We start from the raw sequence: 26322 nt of genomic DNA on the forward strand, positions 1-26322 counted from the left end.
CGGACAAGCACTTCTCACCGCCACAGCCAAGTATCCGATCGAAAGAGTCTGTTTGAAGACCTTCAGTCAAGCTGCAGGGAGCCGCATTTGTTCACAAGAGAACCTTTTTCTCGGTCCCTTACCTAAAACCGTTATCTTTGGGATGGTAGACAACGATGCCTTCAGCGGGTCGTACAATAAAAACCCTTTTAATTTTAAACATTACGATGCAGAGTTTATCGCGCTGTACGTAGATGGTACGCAATATCCTGCAAAGCCGTTTCAGCCTGTTTTTCAGTCCAGTAACGTGGTCCGTGAATTCCATTCTTTAATTTTAGCATCAGGAAAACAGCTGAAAGATCAGGCACTGTCGATAAACAGAGAAGAGTACCTGAACGGATATACTTTATTCGCTTTCAACCTGAATCCCGATGACGATTGTGGGCAACATTTGTCATTAATAAAATAGGGCAATATGCGATTGGAACTCAGATTTCGTCAACCACTTCCGATCACGGTGAATCTAATCGTGTATGCCAGTTTTGACAGCATTCCAAAAAATAAACAATCGAAGAAACGTGCTCATCGATTACCAGTAACTCATGGATACCAGAGAACTAACGGAGTTTATGAGAAGTTGTCCTGAAATAGATAAAATATTTCATGGCGTGATGGCCTGTGACGAGCTACCTACAAGTACTCTGAGAAAGTTTCCAGCTTTATTCATCGTAAACACACATCCGAGACACATGCCGGGTGAGCACTGGCTAGTGCTATGCCTTAATGACGAAAACACAGGAGAATTTTTTGACTCGTACGGAAACCCTCCAGACTACAGACTCTTTCCTCGATCGATTCATTATTTTTTGACAAAGAACTGCTGCAAAATAAAATATAACCCTGTACAAGTTCAAAACTTTACGTCGGTTTGCTGCGGGCAACACTGTGTGTTTTTTCTGTTTCACAAAGCTAAAGGTTATTCATTTAACCGTATTATGTCTATGTATAGCAAAGATTTAATTAGAAATGATAACACTGTTGTGTCATTCGTTAAAAAAATGTACCCTAGAGTAAATAAAAAGCATTCAATTACATGTGTACAATGTGTTAACTCTCTAGATATGTTTCATTTACATATGTAGTGGAATGTTAAATGACGATGCTTCACAAGAAAAATGTTAAACAAAAGTTATTTTATTGAAATAAAGGGTTAACATATCATAACATTCTTTGTCCCTCGTCATTTTCAAAAATCAAACCAGTCAGAACGGTTAAAAACGGGGGATTTGAAAACTGGCTCAGAATCGTAGTCTTTGCTTTTAGGTGGGGAAACAAGATGAGAGATATCTTTAGATCTTTTTATGTCAGATATTTTGCGTCGAACACCGGCATTAGGTATAGCTGAAAAGGGTATATTTAGGTTGGCTACTGTCTGTAAGAACTCTTTCCAACCTAAAGGCCTCCGTTCGTCGGATACTCGATGAGGGGCCGTGAGATTTTTAAGCAAATCCACCATGTGAGATCCTTTGATAGTGTTTCCTTTAAAAATAAATTCACCACTATCGTTCCACGCAGCCCCGGCTTTTAAAAGGTTTTCCATAACGTACGAAGCGTTTCTTTTGTTTCTAGCAGAAATGTTAGCAAGGACCTCTTGCACGATCTCGTCTTTGGGAGGTTCGGTCACCGCTGCTTCCGTTTTGCTTTCCGATATTTTAGGTAGAGACAGGGTCAATTGGGCGGTTTCCTGCTCTCCTACTTTAACCAAGTTTAAAAAATTTTGCAGCACAGACGCGTAGAGTTTCGCTTTATCGTATTCGTTCAGATCAGTCCTTGATAAAATACCACGTATTGCATCGTCCAAGTTGTTTTCAACAGTCTTTCTTATGGTTTCCTTCTCCGCGGCGATGTTTCTGTTTATCGATCTGATGTTGAGGGACTAAATACATTTTCTCAGCAGTCTCCATGTTAATTGTTGCGGGACGCGATTAAGCTGCTTATAAAAGGAATGGCTACACTGAGCAAAGGCAGAAGAAATCCTCCGGATTGATTAATAACTTTCCTTTTTCTTTCAACGGATGCTCTTTTATCAGCAAATAGTTTGATCCATTTTTTTTTGTTTTTTTAAAACCCTGTACTGTTTTGTCGTCAGTGGTATGTTTCCCCAGAGCACGTTTAAAGCTAGTTCACATATGCTCAGGATGAGATCTGTGGGCGCATCGCGTAATATATCCTTTCTCCTTCGGGATGGAGACCTGTGTAATGAATTCAGCAACGGGAGGGTTTTTTTCAATCGCTCAGACATTTGTTGTCGATACTTTAAAGTTTTTTCTTCTTCTTCGGAACATACACAACCGGTTTCTCCCCCGGAAACAACCCTGAACGGAGACGAAGTTCTTCTGGCGTTTGTGCTTTCAGGTCAACAAATAAATACCCGTAAGGTCTAGAGACAGCATCGAGAAAACATTCTAAAAAATACTTGCTGTTACCCGGATACATTTGACGAGCCAGTATGCTGATCTGTAATTTATCTCTAGGGTTTTTAAAAAGAACCATGTAGTTGGTGTTCAAGTTGATTGTTCTACTGGTCTTTCCTTGAAAAAACAAGTTTTGAACGAGGTAGATGACGCTCAGATTTCTGTGGTGTGTGTATTTTGTAAAAGCCTTTTCTACTTCGTCATTTTTACTGGCGGATTCCATCAAGTCATCGATTACCAACAAGTTTTTTTTATTTGGAGGAAATAGTTCGTCATCACACAAAGAATCAGGGATTCCTTGAAGAAAATTTATTTTTATTCTGGTCAATAATTCATCGTACAGAGGCTGCCAACACGTATAACACCAGACAATGTTTTCCGGAACAACCGACATTGCCTCTTTACAGTTTTCCAACAACATTTTGATAAAAAAAATATTTTCCACTATTACTCGGTCCACATACGATACATGAAAAGGGAAGTTGCAGCCTAGCGTCAAAAGCAGTCACGTTCATATTTTCCTTTACAAAACACATCAACAGAAACTATATACACATATATACAAGAATAGTCTTAATAGCCGTAAGGGAGAGTTGTAAAATCAGATAATAAAACACGCTTATCGTACACAACCCTGAACCTTTTCAACTGTGATTTGTTTCTCAAATGAAACCCCTTTTTATCTCTCACGATTTGGTTATGCGTGGTTACGAGATGACCTGTATGATCCGGATTTTTCACTCGCTCGTCCACCAGTTCTGTTAGTGATTTCAAATTGACAATTTCAGAATTGATACAATTTAAAGTAATGCCTTTAGCTTTCATGGTTGTTTTTCCTTTCATGGTTTTGTAACCGTAGGTTTTAGGACCTGCGCTTACAAATTCCACAATTTAATCGCCATCATCTAGTTCGCTGGTAAGACCACCCAAGTAATCGCTTAAGGGTGGCATCCAGTCACCTTCCTTACTTTTAAAAATGACGCTATCTGTGTCTGTGTACAAACAACGCTGATCCAATCGATCCATCAAATTGTACAGCTCAAGCCTAGCGTACGCTGTAGTGAAAATGCCGATGAATACATTAGCGTTTAGCGGTTTCTCTCGTCTGCGTAACGCCACTGTACCATCGCCATCTCCTCATTCAAAAAAGAGAACTGACTCACATTATAAATATCGGAGAACATGAACTGTAAAAACTCGGCAGGATCGCGAATTAAGGTCGTGTTCGATCTGTCTGGTCTTTGACACATCTTACTCCACAACGAATTTAGTGCGAGTTTAGCCACGGATCTTTTGGCAGGATTAAAAGTGATAAATTTCGGATCCAACGTAATCCCTTCGTTCTCCTTATATTTGCGAATGTACTCACGTTTAGATGATTCATCAACGACCCAGGACGGATAACCTGAACTTTCCTGTTTGGTCTTGAGGAACATTTTAATATATCTCGTAAAAAGCTTATCAGACCTTTTAGGAAAGTGCCACACTTCAAACACTTTTAGAATTTTGTAACCTTTTTCGACGGCTTTCTCAATTTCGATAGATGCCCATGTTCCGATAAGAGCTCTCTCCTGAGCCGTATGTTCGCAATGTTTTAACTGATGTTCAGCACACGTTCTACATAGAGGAAAGAGGAGTTTGCTTTTTACACAAAATGGTAGAACAGGTGCCCACAGTCCCCTAGGTGGTAATACCTTTGCTCTAATGATACCAAAGTAATATTTCAGAGGTTGAAAGTCACAATAAATGATGATAGGGTGATCGATCGGGTATGTCTTTGTCCTACTTACGAATGGGTAAAGCGAGGTAAAGTCGAAATAATCGATTCTCTTACCGGGTTGAGCTACATAATGCAAGTTTAACGCGTTTGTTTGACCGCTGTAAAGAGCATCTCGAGGGTTTAAACGCTCAGGAAAGTCAAAGTCTTTTAGAAAATTTTGCACGAGATTGTCGTTTTTCTTCATTTCATTCCACTCATGTTCCCACATCAGAGTGACAGAGTGACAAATTGAGAGTGTCTTGCAAATTCTTAATTCTCTCCATCGATTTTTGACGGATATCTCCGAAGGTTGCGTTTGATTTGGTAAGAGGATGCGGGGTCATTGAGGGAAAACACTTTTCACAGCCGTGATAAAAACACCCAAGAAACTCAAAAACCTTACGGTTTTCCCCTTCCTCACAGTAACCATCTACGTAATAGGTACCGAACCTGACTTCACCTTCGATCAACACGTGGCGAATGGGTAGGTTTTGCGTTTTTGAAACATATTTGAGCCATTGTATGGAAGGTGTTGAGAAAGATTTCTGAGTGGTGATGTAATTATCAAGCGGCGGAATAGCTAAAGTGTCTTTACGCAGGAAGTTGGTTCTAAAGATTTTCATGCACACAGATGCGATCGTTATGCATTTAAAAGGATCGACCTTTGTACTATCCAGAATTTCTTGTCTGAAAGCTATACAACCCTTTCTCAAAATTTCTACATCGTTCACACAGTATTCTGCCATCTCTTTCTTGAAATCAAAGACTTTGTCAGAAACCGTTCTGTACCACTTAAAGAATTCTTCTCTATCCTTAGGCATCATGCCATCTACACCGTAAAACTTAGGGTCAGGATACGGCCCTACGTAATCCTGATGTTCTACGGTGTTCCAGAAATGGGGAAAATAGCCTTTCTTGCTTTCCGAAAAACCCATGGCTTTTGGGATGCTACTCAATTTCATGGGTAAGAACGATAGACTATCAATGTAGGACTGACGAAACGCGGTATCGATGAAACACAAAATTTTACCGCCTTGCGCTATGATTTCGGGTGTGATTCCTTCTTTCACTAAATGGTTTAACAAAAGGTATGAATCGAACCCTCTAGCGTTATGGGCTATAAACTTGTAACTGTGTATGTATTACACCGAAACTTTTTAAAGAAGGCACTGACGCAATCATCCCCTTCAGCCACCCACTCCTCTCCCTTAAAATCAATACAGCATATGAAATTAGCTACATGTGTTCCTGTTTCCTGCCTAGTCTCGAAATCGTAAAACACATAATCCGTATTTTCGCTTTCTTTCCTGGCCCTCTGTATAAAACATCTATGCTCGATATCCTCATCGAGTTTTTGGCCACAGAGTATGCATTTCAAATGGGCACATACGTGATTCTCACGATTAGAAGGATTACCCCTTATCACACATTTACATTTACCGCAGTAGAATCCCGTTTCACACATAGAATATTCGCCTTTGTGCGATTGAATCTTTGCTTTATGCCTCTCGAAACAGTATTGGGAGCTACACAGTCTCTGACACTCTGGACATTTAGTAACATTCTTAGGGTGTTTGTAACAATCGGGGTCGTGACAAACGTTGCAGCTATAAGCGCATTTATGTTTCCATAAAACGTCAAACCCCGAATGGCAGAAATTTTCTAGCGATTTGTTCGGTTTCAAAATCATTTTTTTCATGATTCAAAAGTTGGCTAACACACAAGGCGAAGCACATGTTGTCTCTGTTGTGAAAAATGTATAGATGCTGCATTTTCTTCAGCAGGGTTTCTGATTTGAATATATGTCCTATTTTCCTTCTATTTCCACCACCCCGAAGTGGTCGGACGATTTGGACGACTATTTCAAGGGTATTATCGGTAAAAATTTCACGTTTACTCTGAATTGCATTTTCGAGCATGGTCAGAAAAGAACCTAAATCGATGACACCATTGTCTAATTGAACGCGTGATGAAACATTGACCGTATCACCTCTAATTTCAACGGTGACTACATCCTTGGCAGAAATTAAATTGTTAGCGATTTCAATCGCGCTGTTTAAAATCTCTAAAACATAATTATAAAAATCTGCAAAGCTGTCAACGTTCGCGATAGAAGAAAAATTCACTCTTCTCCTAATCTCAGTGTTGTTGAATCTTTCCCGATTAATTATTCTAATATTAGGTTCTAATCCATCACCTTCTTGCTCTACTTGGATATCAGGCGAGTTTTCCAATTGAGAATCTCGGGTATCGGGCGAATGTGTGTTTTCCATTTGAGAATCTTGGGTATTAGGTGAGTGTATGTTTTCCATTGGGCGGTTGCGTTCATTATCGTTTTCCGAATTTTGTGCAATATTGCCAGGGTTTTCAATTAAGTTAACAAGACCGTCATTTATCCTCATAAGACTTTGATTAAGTTCGTGTATCATATCATGAGAAGATAACGGACTAGGTTCCTGAGCGTTTTCTGGAGTCGAGACGATATTCTGAACGGGAGATAATGACATATTTTCATTGATTTGATTCACCACGTCTATTAAACATGGATTTATCTGCAAAGATTGTCTTTGTTCGATTAGGCTATTTTGTAGCTCTAACAGACATTGATTTAATTTGAAAAATATGTCGTGCGACGTGACCGGCGTACTTGATACAGTTTGACTGGAATTTCGTCTGGGGTTTTCATTTTGAGTATTGTTCTGTTCTGACGATCTTAAATTTTCATTCAACTGATTGACTGCAGCGATTAGATCAGGGTTTATTTGTACTGAATGACCGTGTTCATTTAGGTTATTATGTAACTCTAACAGACATTGATTTAATTCAGAAAATATGTCATTCGGCGTCACCGTTGTGTTTGATACGACGTGATTTGGACTCTGATTAGGTCTCTCACTAATCACTTGGTGTGACGGTATTAAACTTTCGTTCAGCCTGTTGATCGCTTTGATCGGTTCAGGGGTGTGTGCGAATCATTTGAAAAACTCTGGTTTCCGTCATAAAAGAAACCATGCGATAATGGAGAATTTTCGGTTCTCTTTTTTTTAATCTCCATATCCGAACTGCATTTCAGTCGTTTCTGCACCATATCTATCATACAATTTCCTAATCAACTTTATGCTCACTGAGAGACATCTATTCACATTTTCAAGCGTGCTGTACAGTAAAGGGATAAAATCTGTACCTCGACCAGATTCAAGTGTATAATCAATCTGTCCAAAGTTTTACAATAAATCAGTCTTTGCTTCGAAGAATTCACGCCACACTGCGCAGATCTGTTGTAGTTCGATATCTTGTTGAATGTCGGTTTCCGAGATGATTTCCTCTTGGTCTTCTATTGCATCACTCGTATCTATAAGTCACAGAACATGTGAAAGAGCTTTTATTTATTTATTTATTGTGCTGTGTAAATAGAAGGTAAATATACTACAACTCACCTGAAATATCTCTGTCGTAATCACTGTTAGTCACGTTTCCCTCAAATTCTGAATATGATACAAACAATGTTATATTCACGTATGAAAGACTTTTACAGCATGAAACATTCATAATTTTATGTTATGACTTACGTGTGGAACTCAGATTCAAAAGGTCATGAGTGGTTGTTTCGGGAATCTCATCATCAGAAATAATCACCAAGCTGTCTATTAAACAGTAAAACATACTTTTAATAACTTAACATTCTCATTTTAGATCACTACATAGATCTAAGAGACATTACCTATACACTAGAATCAGATGAGCTTAACTTGGTCTTGCACTGTAATATAAATGTAATGAATATTTACATTTTAGATAAAGTATCGTACCAGATTACATAATGACCAGATAAGGATGATGATTTTTGTACTCAGAATGATTAGTTCTAAGTTTATATCAATATCATTGCCTACTGGATAATTACATAAACATTGTATTTCAATTTATATTTAACTATTAATTGATTAAAATACAAATTTTTCCCTGCCGAGAAATCCATGGTGTCTGGAAGTAGTGAAGGATAGACTCTGGAAATTCTGTTGAACTTTGCCGATGTTCAAACTTTCGAAGTAGTGAAGAACTGACTCTGGAAATTCGGTCGAACCTTTTCCGATGTTAAAACTTTCGAAGTGCTCGACTTTATAAACAGGTTCGTATGCATTCGAGTGTGTGTGTGGGGTGTGTGTTTGTGCTCGGGAATGCATCAGAACGGGGGTTTTATGTTGTTGACCTTTTGACCTAGGCCTGACTCGGAGTACTTCATATTCTACGTGAAAGGAAAAGATCGTGTGTCCCGGGACCGAGAACTTGAAAAGCAAAACGTTCCTTTTTCTGCATCGAAAAAAAACCCCGGCTGTACATCCGTTTGACATTACCCAATATTGAATCTTTTCATGTTCTAACATTTTTTCTATTCTTTCCAAAAAAGGGTGAGCTTTTTTCGGCGCGTTAGGACAAACATCAGCCATGTTGTAAGATCGCACACGTTGTTCTAAGTACAGAGCATTATAAAACCTAGAGGGATGCTCGACTTTTATAAGCAGGTTCGTATGCATGCGTTTGTCTGTACATGCACGTGTGTGTTTGTGTGTGTGTGTGTGTGTGTGTGTGTGTGTGTGATATTTTTGTTTGGATGTGGGATACACATGGCCGTACCATGTATGGTAACGTTTCTGTCATGAATGGATGTGAACCAGATTTAACATAACTATATATATTTTTATGACCTACCTGAGAGAGTTTCATATTCTATGTGAAAAGAAAGAACATGTGTGTGCAACGTGTGTGGGTGGAAAACACATGGCCGCACCATGTATGGTAACGAATGGATGTGAACCAGATTTAACATAACTATATATATTTTTATGACCTACCACAGAGTGTTAGAAGGACCATGTGTACAACGTGTGTGGGGTGTAAAACACATGGCCGTACCAGTTATGAGAACATATGTGTCTGGAATGCATGGGAACCAGATTTAACATAACTATACATATTTTTATGACCTACCACAGAGTGTTAGAAGGACCATGTGTGCAACGTGTGTGGGGCGGAAAACACATGGCCGTACCAGGTATGGTCACGAATGGATGTGAACCAGATTTAACATAACTATTAATATTTTTATGATCATGACCTTTGATCTAGATATAGAGAGTTAGAATGTGTATCTTTTTGAGCTTTGACCTATACCTGTCAAAACTACGGTTACAATATATACCAATTATTTCTCTCTCACACAATCTGGGAATATTTTTATATATTACAGGTCTAAAAGTTCTAAGTGATTTACACAATGGGCAGTCTGGCAGATGTCTAAAATATTTACAATGCCAAGTTCTTGACGGCTCCACCATTTTTAAATCACTCACAGCAGATATTGATAAAGTAATTATTATAATACAAACAGTCCCACTGGACTCACACCCCACAGTCTGTACAAGATTCAGACATTCAATGAAAAAGCAGAAATATCTCACAAAGTCCTGTTTTACTCATCTCAATCTGAAGATCACACACACACAGTGTTTATTATTTTTTGTCTTTTTTTTCTTTCTTTCTTTCTGTTTTCACACCGAAGCAGGTCTGCCTGCGCAGATAAGAACACACACACACACACACACACACACACACACACACACACACACACGCACTGAGGCCTTTACTCACACTTGTCTCCAAAACTAATTTTCAGAGCTCATCAAACACACATGTCTCCTTATGTATGGAGTTCATATACACACTTTATTCTAGTAATAGCAGAGTGATATCTTCCTAATGTAAGGCTCCCGGAATGTTGTCCTTCACCCAGGTGGACCTGGTCCTGGAAGGTCTGTCAGGTGCCCCATTTGAGCTCTTAGATTGGATCTACTGTCTCAAGCCGGAGGGCTGATTTATCACCCTTGGCCAGAACTGTGGAAACTGTGGGTCTGGCCCCTGACGGGCCCCAGCTCATAGATTCTATTCTCATGACTGTAGAGACCATGTTAAATGCTAGAGCACCATCCACAAGGAAATTGTATGCACTCAAGTGGCACCTTATTGTCTCGTAGGCTAGACTGATAAAAAAAATGCTTTGTTTTGACAACAGAAACCCTTATAGAATTTGGTAATGGTTTTAATGGGAATTGCATCGGTTTTAATGGAATCTGTAATGGTCCCTTAGGACCTCTAATGGTATGTTATGTCTAGGGGTACCATTAAGGACCAATAGAACACCTTTGAAATTTGGTAAAGGTTTTTAAGGTTTGTAATGGTATTTGTAGTGGAATCCATTAGAATTTCTGTGATGGTTTTCAGCAGAGATGTGTCACTATTTCCGCTGATTAAAACACCTACAGCTGAGGAACTTCGGTGCTCGTCATTAGGCTAGACCAATAAAAATGCTTTGTTTTAACTAATATGGGAAGATTAAAAAAAGAGGGCTATATGTGGGAAAAGAAATGACAGGCGAGGTTACACGGGTTAGTAGCTATCTAGCTAGTGGCTTCAAGCAGTCGTCTATTTGCACGTACAGAATGACAAATAATTAACTGCACTGGAAGCTTTCGTAAAAATTAAAAATAACACTCCAGACTGTATACGGTACTATAACGGAGACCAACTGTATGTTGATACGTGAAATTCTGGAGGGAACGTCGGACGGCGTGGCGCGGTGACATAATGACGTGCCGTTAATCCATTTATGTTCTATAACATGTAAAACGGGTACACGAGAGGAGTATTCTAAAAGCGACTCATGTAAACACCTTAATCACATTATTATCTTACTCAGAGTAATATAATTAATAGTCAATAATTAGATTACTGCTGTCCATGTAAACGTAGTGCATGTGTACTGAAGTGCTAACAGTGAAATCTGACTACCAAAACCCCACTATGCAATGAGCCTTCATTAAAAGCACTCACAAAATAAAAACACTACTCACCATCTACACGTGAACTCCCATCCTCACAGAATGGTGAGTTTATTCGAGCATCACATTCTCTTCTCTCCTCTCTTTTCCCCTCCAGGTTAAAGATGGTGGCTATGAGAGCGAAATTTTCCTTCCCAATGTGGAACTGAATTTCCTGGAGATTCCCAACATCCATGTGCTGCGGGAATCTCTGCACAAGCTGAAGGAGGTGGTCTACCCCACCATAGAAGAACTTCACTGGTACTCTGACACAGATGCCACGCACTGGCTGGAGTATGTCAGGGTAAACACACACACACACAAAATATATATATATATATATATATATATATATATATATATATATATATATATATATATATATATATATATATATATATATATATATATATACACACACACACACACACATACACGAACCTCATAAGAAATTAGCCTTATAGAATCTGTTTTGCTTCTGTATGGGGTAATACAGTGTAAAATACAGATCATTCACCAAAATTTAATATAAAAATCAGTTACAAAACACATAAAAGTCACAACATGCACTCACCGTGCACTTAAATAGGAACACCTGCTCATTTATACAGTTATCAGCTAATCATGTGGCAGCAGCACAATGCATAAAATCATGCAAATACAGGTCAAGAGTTTCAGTTAAAGTTCACATCAAACATCAGAATGGGGAAGAAATGTGATCTCAGTGACTTTAATCATAGCATAGTTGTTGGAGCCAGATGGGCTGGTTCAAGTATTTCAGAAACTGCTGGGAATTTCATACAGTAGTCTCTAGAATTTTACACAGAATGGTGTCAGAAAAAACCCATAAAAACACTGAGTGAGAGACAGTTCTGTGGGTGGAAACATCTTGTTGATAAGAGAGATCAGAGGAAAGTGACCAGATAGGTCAGAGCTGCCAGGAAGGATATACTGTAGTAACTCATATCATCACTCTTTATAACCGTGGTTAGCAGAAAAGCATCTCAGCATGCACAACACATCAAACCAAACCACAGAGATCACATTTCCCCCCATTCTGATGTTTGATGTGAGCACTGTATGCATTGTGCTGCTGCCATGTGATTGGCTGATTGGATAACTGCATAACTAAGCATTGATATACTTATTATTCAGTCATTGTTTGAACAGGTATGCATGTAGAGAGCAGCAATGTCTAGCCTTATTTAAACAGCATGTCCTCTCCTAATCGAAGACATTTCACAAAACAGGAAACAGAAGAACATAAGAACACAGAGCATCTGTTTTGTTTTGTAGTTAGATATTATGCCCTGAACATACATTGTGAATAATTATTACATTTTAATTGTTAAGTACTTATTTAATTAATTAATATCTACATGTTGTTCTAGACAACTATTTGTGATACCTTGTTTGTGAACCCTTGTGTGTTGTGTTTTACTCACAGTGAAGTGATGGTTGTTTGACCTGTGTGTGTGTGTGTGTGTGTGTGTGTGTAGCTGTTATTAGCAGGTGCAGTGCGTATAGCAGTTAATGGTATAGCAGATAAGGTTGAATGTAGTAAGAGCTCGATGGTGGTGCACTGCAGTGACGGCTGTGACCGTACGGCTCAGCTCACCTCTCTGGCCAAGCTGATGCTGGACTCGCACTACCGCACACTCAGTGGCTTCCAGGTACTGATCGAGAAGGAGTGGATCAGCTTCGGACACAAGCTGGCCTCGGTGCGTATGAGCAGTGAGGGTGTGGTTGTGTGTGGGCGTGTGAACGCATGTATATTTAACCCCATCTTTCTCTCTCTGTTTCTCAGCGTGTCTGCCTTGGAGATGAGAATCACGCCAACTCGGAACGATCCCCTCTCTTTGTGCAGTTCATCGACTGTGTGTGGCAGATGATGAGACAGGTCAGCTACTGATGCTTTACACCACAACACTGTTGAATTCTCCAGTCTGATTGGTCAGAAGGCGTTGGCGACATTTCTGGAACAGCAAGATTCTGATTCCAGCTGCAAGGGAAATTACAGCTTTATAGTGATGTGCTCGTTCTCGTTTCTATAGCAACAGCTCATTCACAGGGTCTAGTATGGCGTATGCAATACATAGTCTAAGCGTAATCGTAAACATATTATAAACATGTCACTTAAAGAAAAAGACGTATGATCATTGTGATCTAGTTAAGATTTATAAGTTATCTATTTATGCAAGTTTTATGGAAGTAGTCTCCAGTGTCACGGCAGAGAGGACATTGCACTTTCCAGTTTCTCAGTAACATTGCAAGTCTTATTAATTTCAAGAGTTAGGGGGAAAAAAAGAGAGGTTTGTGAGGAAACTATTGTTTTATTTTAAAGTAAGAGATCATAATGAGAACAAACTCTCTTTTCCAGGACATTCCACGGGGCTCCAGATGGTGACTAAAATGGTCGCTATGCGACCAACTTTTTAATTTTGCGACCATGTTTTTTCTGCCAGTCGCCAGTGGCCACCGTTACCCTCAAACAAAATTAAAAAACGAATTAAATAGAAATGACCATACATCATCTTGTGTTAGGCTACTGAACTCACATCCCCTCTTGCGCATGCGTGTACCTGCCCCAGCGCCTGCACTCCTGTATGGTTTCCATAGATGAACAGAAACAGGTTTAATGTCACGTTTATCAGGTTAAAAAGTTGGAAGTGAACTTTATTAAAGGTGTTTAATTTAGTTTGATGTGGTTTAGTTCGTTGGAATTTGACTGTATCTGTTATATGTAGGCTAGCTAACTGCATAGTTAACTAACTTTAGCCAGCTGAGAAGAAAAATATCAGAGTTTTCCTCATTCCCTGCCTGTCCAAACCCTGCCTCCTCTACATCAGATGCCAACGATGTTGAGACCAACTCGACCAGTGAAAGTTCTCAAGTGACATTTGAGTCATGCCAGCCCGTTTCAATCGGTGTGCAATCTTTTACAGATGATGACAGCCAAGCGCAGCGAGTTGAGTCTTCTCTCGTCTCTGCGGCTCTCATCCCGACAAGACAGTTTAAATCAGCTTGGCTACAAGAGTTCGCCTGGTTACGTTATGACAAAGGGAAAATGTACTGCACCTTTTGTGCTAAAGCAGGACAAGATATTGCTGGTAAAACAGAGTTCATTACCAGTTCGAGTCATTTTAAAAAAGAAACCGTGAAGAAGCATGGAGACAATAAAAAACATAAGAACGCCAGGGATTGTGTCGTTGCTAGGTCTGCCCCTCGTGCCACCCCAATCGTGAAAGCAGTGCAACGTGCTAGTGATAACGTAACTGAAAAAGAGATGAGGGAATTGAAAATAAAATTCAATGCAGCCTACATGACTCTGAGCCTGAATAAGCAGGAAACAACTAATTGTACATAGTAGAATAAGAAAGTGAAAAAAATAATCAAATGATTGGACATTTAAGTATTTACGGTAATATGATTCAATATGATGTACTGAACATTACACATATTGTGTATGTAAAGAATACATGGTGTAAACTATGGGAGGCAGAGTAAACAAAGGCAGACAGTACAGAGGGGAAAGAAAAGGCAGTGTGAGGTAGCCATTTAACAATATCATCATATGTCATATGACAACACTATATTTTGGCTCCTGAAAATTTGATTTGGCGCCAAAATATTTTGGGTTTAGGAGCCAACGGCTCCTAGATTATTTTTTTTGCCTGGAGCCCTGTTACAAATTGTTCTTTGGCTATGCCCCATGTTTGTGCAATGCCTCAGACCGGTTTTTCCTCTTTTCTCAGCTTCAAAACGGCTTGCTTTTCTCCCATAGACAGCTCTCTGGTCCTCATGTCAGTTTATTCTTTTTAACAACAAATGCTGTCTCCACAGGTGAAACCCAGGGCTCAAACCAAGAGAAGACATTCAGAGCTATTCATTCTTTAAAGTCCATTTAACAAGGTACACCGGGGCAGCGAGAAAAACCCATCAGTCACTCGTTCCAGTATTTTTGAACAGTTAATGAATAGGGTGGCTTCAAAAAAAGCTGCCATGTTTTAATCGGTTTAACACGTCTAGATGTAAATATGAGGAAATGAAAGCTGAAATTCTGATCTATGGTCTCATATTCGTCTTTTATCTCAAACCCAAATGTCACTGTATAGCAAAAGCAGTAGAATTGGCCTTGATGTTCCAATACTTTTATAAGAAATAAATATAATTTCCGTACTGAACAAAAGACCGATTATCTGTTCAGGCGTTATTGTGCAGATCCACATTTAAGCATCTTACTATACACTGTTAAACCCAGTGTTTGTGTTCTTTTTTCAGTTTCCTTCTGCTTCTGAGTTCAAAGAGCTTTTTCTCATCCCCGTCCTGGAGCGCCCCTACAGCTGCCTGTTTGGTACATTCCTCTACAGCAGTGAGCAGGAGAGAATGGAAAAGGTACGCTCCACATTTCTCCACTAATGGGCGGAGGCTTTCCAGCCTGTCTGATTTTTCTGAATGGAAATGAATTTGTCTAAGTGTCTTATGACCTCTCTCTCTCTCTCCTCTTTTGTTTTTAGGAAGTACAGGGTAAAATGGTCACTGCGGTCCTACATTAAGTCAGCCGGAGGACTTCACTAACCCGTTCTATGTGGACTGTAAAAACCAGGTGCTGTATCCACTGGCCAGTCTCACACATCTGGAGCTCTGGGTGGGTTATTATGTGCGCTGGAACTCACGCATGAGACCACAGGTGCTTATACTGCAAACCACACTCTATGAAATTATGGGGAAATGCTCAAAAATAGTGCTTCCAATATATACCAAAATACCTAGATACTTGTATAACTGAACAGTGTCACTTCAGACACATGATGAATGTCACTTTTTATTACTAGATGTTTCTGGGTTTTAACACGAAGTTTGGTTTAAAAAAACAAAACCATTTCTATCAGCACAAAGCTAAAACAAACACAAAAGCTGGAGTAATGGGTCGGTAAGCATAAAAAGTGCCGTACACAGTGGAACTGGACACACGAGGATCTCTGACACTGTTGACTCTTCAGTGGTTCCATTTTCAGTTCTAGTTTGTAGGTACAGGTTTCAGTCTTCAACAACATTGTAGTTTTCTTTTTAAAATGCACTCCTTGGTTGTGCTCACTGCATTACAAACTCAAATCCAACATTGTGAGATTATTTTTTTTTAAATGTGTTGAAATGGAGTTTTCTTGTGATTCCTCTATATTCCTGTATATTTCATGATTGGCTGGTTAGAAAACTACATGAACGTACAGGTGTTCCTAATAAAGTGGACGGTGAGTGAACATGACGTGGCTGAAACGATTTCCAAAACACTTCAGGAGCAGCTAGCGATAAAGATTAAGGTTACACCGGCTTGATGACTGATCTTTTAATAATGATACATAAATAAATAGAAAGCGAATGTAATGATTTAGAAAATCGGTGTCCCAGAACGAAACTGATGTTTGTGTGCTTTGTTGATTATGTAGATGCCGCTCCATCAGAATCTGAGAGAGTTATTGTTTTTGCGTGAAGAACGTGGAGGAGCTCCAGAGAGACACCACGTCATCCTGCTCCATCTCCTCATCCTCAGAGCATACTTCTCCCTCCTCACGTAGTGGTACACCACTTCACACTGCTGTCTAAATACACACGCGCACACACACACACACACACACACTTAAGAGCACACACTGTCTTTACTCAATGAATACACTCTCAGGCACAAGTATGGATTGGATGAGTATGAAGCGGGCACACACACACACACACACATTCCTGTTTGCAATTTTTTTTAACTATAGAGAAGTAACCTAGTGTCACATTTTATAAATCCTTAATACTTAAAAATGGATCTTGGAATGATAGTCAGCATGTCTGCAGCATGAATTCATAGTATTTACGATCTAGTATTTGACCTGTAAATATGTAAAAAAGAGAAGTATTCATATATTTGTCCTTACACGTCATGTTCATCTTTCCCTGTGGCCTCATCTGCTCCTCTGTGCCAACTCCCTTTCATCTTTTAACATTTCAATACAGTTTTTAGCTACTTGAAGGTTTTTGTTTGTTTTTTCCTCCCAAAGTGAATCATCCATCTATTTTTGTATTTTATTAGTTACTTTCCATTTTATGTCCGCTCTGTCATCACACTGAAGCGTGATAGTTATGTCAGTATTATTCATTTCTCACAGACCTGCCTTTCACCTTGCTAATATATGGAAGCACTGAATAAACAGTCAATTTGTCATGTTTCTGTATGAAGGTGTTAAAATGTTGAGTTGTACTGCTTTCCTGCCTCGTGGACTTTTCACCGGTATCGTTTGAATAAATCAAACTGGTAATGAAAAGTGTCGTTACTGATAGGGAAGCAAAACAGAGACAAAGATCTGAATGTGAAAATCCATTGAATTTGGAAATGAAATTTTGACAGCATTGAATTAATAGAATCCGTGTATCATAGCATTCGTTCTTTTATTCAATATTCAATTATCCACTTATCCGAAAGTGGAAAAATGGCTTGTTATTTTATTATTCATTTACAGATCCAAAACGAAACAGAGAAAAAAAACAAGTCGTTTTCCGTTCTTTCAATCTCACGCTCAAGTTAAAAATAAGCGATTAGAAAACGGGTCAAATGTCCAGGTTTCATTTGAACATTTTATTCATTTTTTTCGATTGACTATGACCCGGAAGTTACTGGTTTCTTCACGTGTTGTGCTGGATAAAGGTGTTTTTATTTTGGTTTATTTGTTTAGTTTTTTGCTGAAGAGCATGGGGAGATTCGTACTGTTTAAGGGAGCCAAATGTGTAACCCTCAAAGAAGACTGCAAAAATATCAACTGCAGTTAAACCAGTCAATAATCCTTTATAATCCTATAAACGTTTTCTGTATTTACGCTTTTACATTTTAGAAAATGGGCAAAATCAAGTTTAAAGAGAGGCTGTAATAAAAATACAGTTTTTGGAGTATCAGGGTCGGCGCAGTGGCTTTGCAGTTAGCTTCTTTGCTTCACACCCCCAGGTTGTACTCTGGTTTCCTCCCCTAGTCCAAAGACATGCGTTGTAAATTGTCCGTAGTGTGTGAACAGGTGTATGATGGGCTTACACCTCGTCCACGGTGCCCCCGCCTTGTGCCCCGAGTCCCCTGAGATAGACTCCAGGGTGACCCTGTGTAAGATCGATGGAATATCTGATTTAATGAACACTGAAAAACTTTTAATTTCTTTTTTTGAAAGCATGTAACATCAGCACGACATACGGGGTTCACCGAAACGGGACTATTGAAGACTCGAATAACCGTCTCTTTTCCCAGTCTGTGTAGCCTCACATTGCTGTTATTGGGTGACACGGGTGGAATCCAATGAGGTTTTCTACTGTTCTCAAGGTTTGGCATGCTGTGCATCCTGAGATGCTTTTCTGCTCACCATGTATGTAAAGAGAGGTGATTTGACATTACCATGGCCGTCCTATTAACTGGACCCAGTCTGGCCATTCTCCTTTCATCAACAAGGTGTTTCCACCCCAAGAACTGCAACTTACTGGATGTTTTTCACACAAGTATGTGTGTGTGTGTGGAAATCCTAGAAGAGCCGCAGTTTCTGGAATACTCAAACCAGACCATTTAGAATCTACAACCATGCCACGGATAAAATCACTGGATTACATTCTGGTGTTTGATGTGAATATTGACTGAAGCTCTTCATCTGATCCTGCTTGATGTTGTACATTGTGGTGTTGCCATATGATTGGCTGATTGGATAATTGTATGAATGAGCACATGTACAAGTGATCAGTGAGCACATCCATCTACCATAGAGGTATTTTGGGGCAATACTTGACAATGTACCTGACTTTGTTAGATTTGTGGCCAAGTTGAAGAAGCTTTTGACATCCCAATGGAAAAATAATAATTAAAACAATCCAGGACAAATTCACTTTCAGTCTTTTTTTTATTGTTTTTTTTCCCCCCTTCATGTTAATCTCTTTCTACAGAACCCGTCCAAGCTTCATACGTCAATGCAGTAAGTAAGATAAACTGTCTACAGCTGAAGAATCTAAGCATGCATCTGTTTTCACCCTTATAGAAAAAGTTTTGCAGTTCCTATCCAAAAGACACCAAGAGCCCAGATGTCCTTAGAAACTAAATGTAACCTCCAACTCGTGGCCTTTTCAGTAACTCGATTCCCAGACGTCGCCACACTGATCACAGTGCACCCTTCAAATCCACCGTGCAGCGGAAATGGACCAGTCGATTTAAACACACGAAGGAACGAGATCACGTCGTCATTGCCTCGTCTCTGGTGTTCTACATTTTTGACGAAAGTAACACCAGACATGCTGCGTTAAAGTGGTCAAGAAAATGACACCAGAGTAAAAAAAATCCCATTGGGTTAGATTATAAACATCGACTGAAACTCTCGAAAGGACGTGACAATGGACAGAGTGCTCTACATAGAGTTTAAATCTATTACTTCATCCCCCGTGAAATCCTCTTATACAGAGACTAAGCGTCCATGTAGTAGGATTCAGTCATTATCTACATCATTTAATTCGCTTGAGTGACACCTGTTTGTAATAGTTTCACATAAAATCACAAATATTATTGCTTAAAAATGCAACTCTCACAAATTTTTTTAAATAAAAGATGTATTTTTTAAATGTATAAAATAAAACTTGTCCTATGTGGTGGTGTAGTGGCTAGCACAGGGACGGATTTAGTGATTTGGGGGATCCTAGACAAAATATAGGGATGGGGCCCTCATTTCAGTGTTTTAACATCAATATTTAAAATTTCAGCTTGTTATTTAGCATTAACAGCAATAATCAGGCGTGTACGGGGCCTAAAAGTGGCCCTGGACTTTCTGGCCCAGAGCAGACCACCACACCCAGTCCACAACACACCATTCATGAAGTAAGTATTCTGATGGCATATTAGAAAAAACATAATTAATTAGCAAAAAGTAAAAATAAAACGTTCTTAACTATACGTTTATGAAGCATTTTGGGGGCCCTTGCTAGCTCAGGGCCCAAGGCAATTGAATTTTTTGAATGCCTTTTTACTGTCACTATACACATGTACAATGAAATTAAGAGCCACTCCTTTTTATTCCGTGCAAACGTACATTCAATAAACAAGAAGAATAAACAGATAAATAAACATAAATAAACAAGATAAATGAACAAGATATTGCGGCGGATGGGGGAGGTACTATGAAATGCACAGTTTTGAAACACTATATACATATGCTGTGAACTCAGTACATGTATTTGTTTATAATGGTAATAGCTTTCGGGAAGAAACTATTCTTAAATCTACTAGTCCTTGTTTTGATGCACCTGTAACGTCTCCCTGAGGGCAACAGATTGAACAGATCAAAGCCAGGGTGAGAACTGTCCTTAATGATAGTTTTTCCTCTGCTGAGGCAACAGGAAGTGTAAATATCCATCAGGGAGGGGAGAGGGCAGCCAATTGCTGCCCCTAGGTTATCATGTTTGCCTTGCACCTCCAGGGTTGGAGGTTCGATTCCTGCCTCTGCCCTGCATCGTAGTTCTCGTCGTGCTTCAGGGGGTTTCATCCGGTACTCTGGTTTCCTCCCGCAGTCCAAGGACATGCGTTGTAGGCCGATTGGCATCTCTAAAAAATGTGTGCAATTGTGCCCTGCAATGGGTTGGCACCCTGTCCTGGGTGTCCCCCCACCTTGTGCCCTGAGTCCCCTGTGAGTCTTGACTCTGTGTAGGAAAAATGGATGGATGAATGTGTCCTACTCTTAAAAAAAAAAAAATTTAAAAAAAAAACCCAGTGCAGCCTGGCTAGGGTTTTAATGTCATTTAAAAATCCACTTAAAAATGATATTATATAGAACACAGATACATTCATGGCTCATTTGTTCACATTTGATCCGCACTGAATCATTTGTCAAGTACTGAATAGAACCCATATTCTGTTCATTAAAATTTACTCCAAGTACGTGCATACCATGTGTGTGAAGAGAAAATCAGTACCATCATGCCCTTCTTTAGAGATTTTATATTGATTAGTTTCACTTGTCCATTTGCTCTTACTATGTTAATATTTACGAGGGGCATCTACACACAAATTGTGTTTTTGCTTTGTGCAGGATAATAAAATACATCAAAAAGGCACTCGGGATAAACATTGTGTACATGGACTTTTTAATAATGCTCTAAAATGATTAGCAAAAGGAGACTTCATAATCTTTCTTACAAATCAGAATATATAACTTCAAATAATAATAAACACAGGAAGACATTTCTGTAACCCATCATTCACAACAGCCTTTAAATCTGTTTGCTGGTCCATCTGTAAGAGAAAAAATATTATACATGCATACAAAAATAAATTTCCAGCCCAGCTACACATTTGAGGTTTCATGCTAACTGGAATTCTACCTGCTTTTTATAGTTAAAGGTGTGGGTCACATTTCTTCTGTCATATTCTGTAGAGAGCATAAAAAAGCAAACCCTTCTTCTTTTTTCCCCTGATTTCACAGACAAGGCCTAAGCCTAGTCCCAGACTAAAATGTATATCTGAGCTGTTTTAACTGAAAGCTACTTGCACGGACGGATCTTAAAACACGTCAGTGCCATTGTTTTATCTCAGGATGTGCACCAGAAATATATTTTTCTAAGACACGTTTATAAAAGCTACTGAAATGTCCTAATTGATCGAAGGCCTAATCCTGGCTTAATGTAAACCCTGTCTGTGAAACCGGGCCTTTATCTTCTAGTGAAGGAGAAGAACATTCATTGAGCCTGTAATAAACTTTTAAACAATCTTTAAATAGTAAAAAATTAAGGACACTAATGTAGTAACCGCTGAAAGCATCACGGTGAATATAGTCACAAATAAGGTCAAATATTTCACAAGACCTTGAGCAGGGATAGTTGTGACTTTCACAATATAACATCCTCTACACAACACCAGCAACGATGAACTAAACCTGTTCTGAGACCAGGAGCTATGCTGAAAGAAGTGAGAGCAGCACCTTGCACAGGAAGAACCTCTCCTCCCACTCGTCAACCCCATCATACTTACACTTCTTGCAGCATAACTGGACTCACCTCTGTGTAGCACAAGTCAAACCACTGAACAGAAAAAGGTTGGTGGGTGGACTACAAGACACAGTCACACTTTATTTATAATAATAGAGTGTTTATTCAGAGTCGTACCATCACCTCTTGGGAGAGGGTGAAGATGGCTACCTGTGTTGGAGTGTGATGGAGAACAAGATCACTGCAGCACAAGCACCATGGCCAGAAACCCTTTTGACCTAAAAAAGAAAAACATGTTTGGTAAATCATGAGGCTGTCTAACAGAAATTAAATCAATGGCAGCTGATGAAGGACCACATACCCCAGCCCACTTAGCTTCCACATGACAGCCAGGAAGTCTTTCTTGGTGGCCTCCAACACAGCCAAGCACTGCATGTGGAAAACAGCACCTCAGTAAGAATCTGAAAATAAAAGGAGATCGTCACCTGGGACTCAAAGAGGCCGGAAATAGTGCTTATGTAGAAGGTTTAAAAGCAACTCTACATCCAGGTCATAAACACACACTCAGCAGGAATATAGATTTATAATCTGCGGCTTTAAACAACAATGATCGGGGGAAGGTGCACTTCCTAAACATGACCACACGATGGCAGTCAAGATCCGTCCAGAACACCACACAGCGCTGCCTAAAACACAATTTATATTTATTTTATTCATCACCCTTTCTTCTTCTTCTTCTTCTTCTTATTATTATTATTATAGGAAATGATTTCTAAAAACTCTGTCACACCTTCATGCTACCTCTGTACATGATGTCAGTGGTGCACTGCTCCTCTCTCTCCATAGATACTTACAGGGACCCTCGACTTTAAGTCTTTTTATTGCAAAAGCAGCTGCTACAATAATAATTATGTGCAGATTAAAAAAAAAAAAAGTATTAGGCTAAGCAAATGTTCTGAGTTGTTTTCTAGCAGGACCCAAGTCTGTACTCTAAATTATGTGTCCAGAACACAGGCTCTGAACTCTTATCTAACACATTTGGTGTTTTATCTGCTCTAAAGCACCCACCTCAGCTCGTGCAGGCCGCTTAATTAGCTGATGACTTGAATCAGGTGAGTTTGGTGCAGGTTCTAATTGAACATCCTCAGGAGTGTAAAGAAGCCTCTCTCTAATATCTTTCTTACCGGTTCAACTCCAACTTCATCACCACTCCAAGAAAGCACTGCATGTTAGTAGTGTTCAGGGTCAGTATCTAAACTGACAGTCTATTCACACACACTAGCACTAATACACTTCACATCCAGTATTTCCTTCTCTAATGTAGTGGGTTCATAATAAAACTGCCATATTTAATCATGAGCACCAAAAGTCATGTTTATTCTCATCACTGCTCCTGTGTAGCTTAATATGTTCCGTAGGAGGCCTCGACTATTTCACTCGAGAATATCCACAAATAGGGAAGAAGATTACAGAGATAAATGTAATGTATACATTATTACATTAAAACAACGATTATCAAGGGAGGAGAGAAAGTGAGTTCTAGACCTCTGACCTGTACATGACATCATCAAAGATCTTATGGTTCACTGCTCCAATTTAATTGTGTGCGTGTGTGTTAGGGATGCACCGATGCCGATACCAGTACTCAGGTGTCGGCCCGCTACTGTGTTCATGCACTCGTGCTTGTAAAACTACCCCGATACAACCGCACCGACACCACTTTATGACAACGTGACATAGCCTAACCTCTCGTCACTTGAGCAGGCAGTCGGAAGAGGAGCACTGTCAGCAAATCGTCACACGCACGTAATGCGACACCGCTAGCTTTAGCCTCAGAGTCACCGACACTGACTTTCTTCAGTTTACTTTCTGTCAGCGTTATCTTTTATTCCCAACATGACCTCAGTCCCCATCAGACGGAGGAGAAATCATCACGTGACTGAGGAAGAAAGTGTGTGTCCTCTAAGTCAGGGATTAAACACCGCCAAGAAGGTGTATAAACTTTATAAAGCGGAGTTTGTGGAGCACGGAAGCATGACAGTGATGCGGTCGCAAGCTGCTCAAAAGGTTTAGTTTAATTTAAGTTTGTCATTATATGCTGTATCTGCGCGCTTGTAGTGTAAATTCTGTCGGAAGTGAAGTGTTAGTAACGAGGACACGTTGCTGGTCACGCGCGGTGTAGACGCGCTGATACAGAGTGTAGCGCGAGTAAGATCTGTAATGTCTAATTCAAACATTATGATCAAAAGTAAAATCATGTCTAAAGACACCGAGGAACAGAAACCACAAGGTGCAGTGAAAGTGAGTTTTTATTATTCATTTAGGACTGGAGTTTAATTCTGTGCTTTTTGTGCATCCATATAAAATAATGCTATCTATCTAACTATTTATAAATGTTTATATATATATATATATTTATCTTATTTAGTTAGTTTACATTTATATTATATAAGTACTTATGCATTATTTTTTTATGGATTCAAAAAAAGCACCGAATTAAACTACAGTCCTATATATATATATATATATATATATATATATATAATATAATATAATATATATGTATGTATGTATGTATGTATGTATGTATGTATGTATGTGTGTGTGTGTGTGTGTTGGGTTCTTTTCTGTTTTGGACAAACATCTGTGTAAAGTTTTAGTCTGAATTTATATTTGTAACACTCAGTTTGTGGATTTTATTTTAAATAAACAAAAAAAGGCACTGAAAGTTTGCCCCGCCCCATCAGATTAATCGAAAAAATAATCGACCAATTAATTGATTGTGAAAATAATCGTTAGTTGCAGCTCTAATAATAAGCTGTATCATGAAATATATTTTTTTTTAATTAAAAAAAAAAAAACACCTTAATTATTTTCAAAATAGAGTTGTCTTTGAGAAGAAGAATGGAGTGTAATATAGTGTGAATCATAAAAATTCTATTTCATTTCCATTTGTTTACAGAAAGACTTCAGCAATAAAAGCAGCATTTTGCTGTAGTTGTTAAGGGGCCGTTTACACCACAACGTTTTCAAATAAAAACCGAAAACTTCTGATGCGGTTTGGCTGTTCGTTTCCATGACGACGGCGTTTTGGGGCCTGAAAACTTTGGAAAACGGGTTTCAAAGGGCAAGTTTTTGAAAACGATGCCGTTATAATCTCCGGTAAATCATGTAAATTATTATCCAGAAAAACCACAGCTCCTCCGTTTACTTGTATTGGTTTACAGCGCGGTCTTTCCCTCATCAATATGGCGGAGATGTTGACGTGAATGCTTACGTGCGCATGCGCGTAGTATTTCTTTACAAAGTAACCTCGATAGCTACACACCCACTTTGTCCTTTTTGTGTTTATTTCTTGAGAAATAGAAGAGAGAAGCTCGTATGTGCAGTGAATGTCCAATATAAACCCAACTTTACCTCAGTTTATACATTAAAAACGTTACAGAAATAAAGTTATTTTAGCTGCTAAATGACTTAGCAAATAAAATAAAACAACAGTGAGTGTAAAAGTGGCTATCAGCAGGGAGCAAACAATGGATTTCAGGATAAAGTAAGGTTATACTTAAACAGTGCCACTAAAACAGAATAACAAATCTCTCCTCATGAGTTAAATAGTGCACTACATAGGGTGTAGACCATCATTATTTCATCCCTAATGTAGTGCACTTAAACCGGAAATGACATCAATTTGGGATTCGGCCACACAGCTTCCGTTTAACTTACCTCGGGTTTAAAAACAGAACGGAGTTTTAATTCCTCAAACACAGACAAAACAACCAGCTTTTACTTTTAAACTGGATCAAATCTAACTGTAAAACTGTCAGAAATAATTTAATCTGGAGATGATTAGATCGGTGTAATAACTCAACTGCTCAGGAGATACCCGCTGCAGCTTTTTCTTCTTCTGTGATTTCTACTGGTCGGAGACGCAGCTGTTAGGCGCGTTACCGCCACCGCGTGGACTGGAGGATATAGTTCCAGGTTGGAGGAAGTCTATCCTAACAAACTTACACCAATAATTTCCACTCATGGTTTTATTAGATCCTATTTATTATTCCAGTGGAGTTTATGACTTCTTCATGAATGCCAGCAGTGAGTCGTTCACTGTGTCTTACCCAGATATACTGAGTGAACTACTGACTCACCACAACCTCAATCTCTAAATGTTTAACAGCACCAAAGCTTTCAATTCTGGTCACTTTGGGAGTATTTACTTATTTATATGATCATATAATGTAACAAACATTAACATAAGCATGTG

General features: G+C 39.1%; 1 protein-coding gene and 1 long non-coding RNA gene across 6 annotated transcripts in view; both read right to left on the minus strand.

The window, feature by feature from the left end:
- Positions 1 to 20148: 20148 nt before the first annotated feature.
- LOC128634137 (uncharacterized) overlaps positions 20149 to 26322 on the minus strand; it is a 31842-nt gene continuing 25668 nt past the window's right edge. The window contains exons 1-3 of one of the 3 annotated variants that reach the window (XR_008397371.1): positions 23130 to 23580; positions 22423 to 22522; positions 20150 to 22339 (exon numbers count right to left, since the gene is read on the minus strand). This is a non-coding gene — a long non-coding RNA (uncharacterized LOC128634137). Of the gene's footprint in view, positions 22340 to 22422; positions 22523 to 23129; positions 23581 to 25784; positions 25919 to 26322 lie in introns of those variants that run through there. The other 2 variants (XR_008397369.1, XR_008397370.1) reach the window with 2 other exon arrangements.
- The window catches only part of LOC128634113 (NACHT, LRR and PYD domains-containing protein 9-like), an 11510-nt gene continuing 11278 nt past the window's right edge, over positions 26091 to 26322 (minus strand). For all 3 annotated transcript variants that reach the window (XM_053684342.1, XM_053684343.1, XM_053684344.1), the window contains one exon: positions 26091 to 26322. This exon is cut by the window's right edge and continues 718 nt beyond it. The gene's annotated coding sequence lies outside the window, so the exon portion shown is untranslated.

This window comes from Ictalurus punctatus, chromosome 12, assembly GCF_001660625.3.
Source record: "Ictalurus punctatus breed USDA103 chromosome 12, Coco_2.0, whole genome shotgun sequence".
Taxonomy (NCBI): domain Eukaryota; kingdom Metazoa; phylum Chordata; class Actinopteri; order Siluriformes; family Ictaluridae; genus Ictalurus; species Ictalurus punctatus.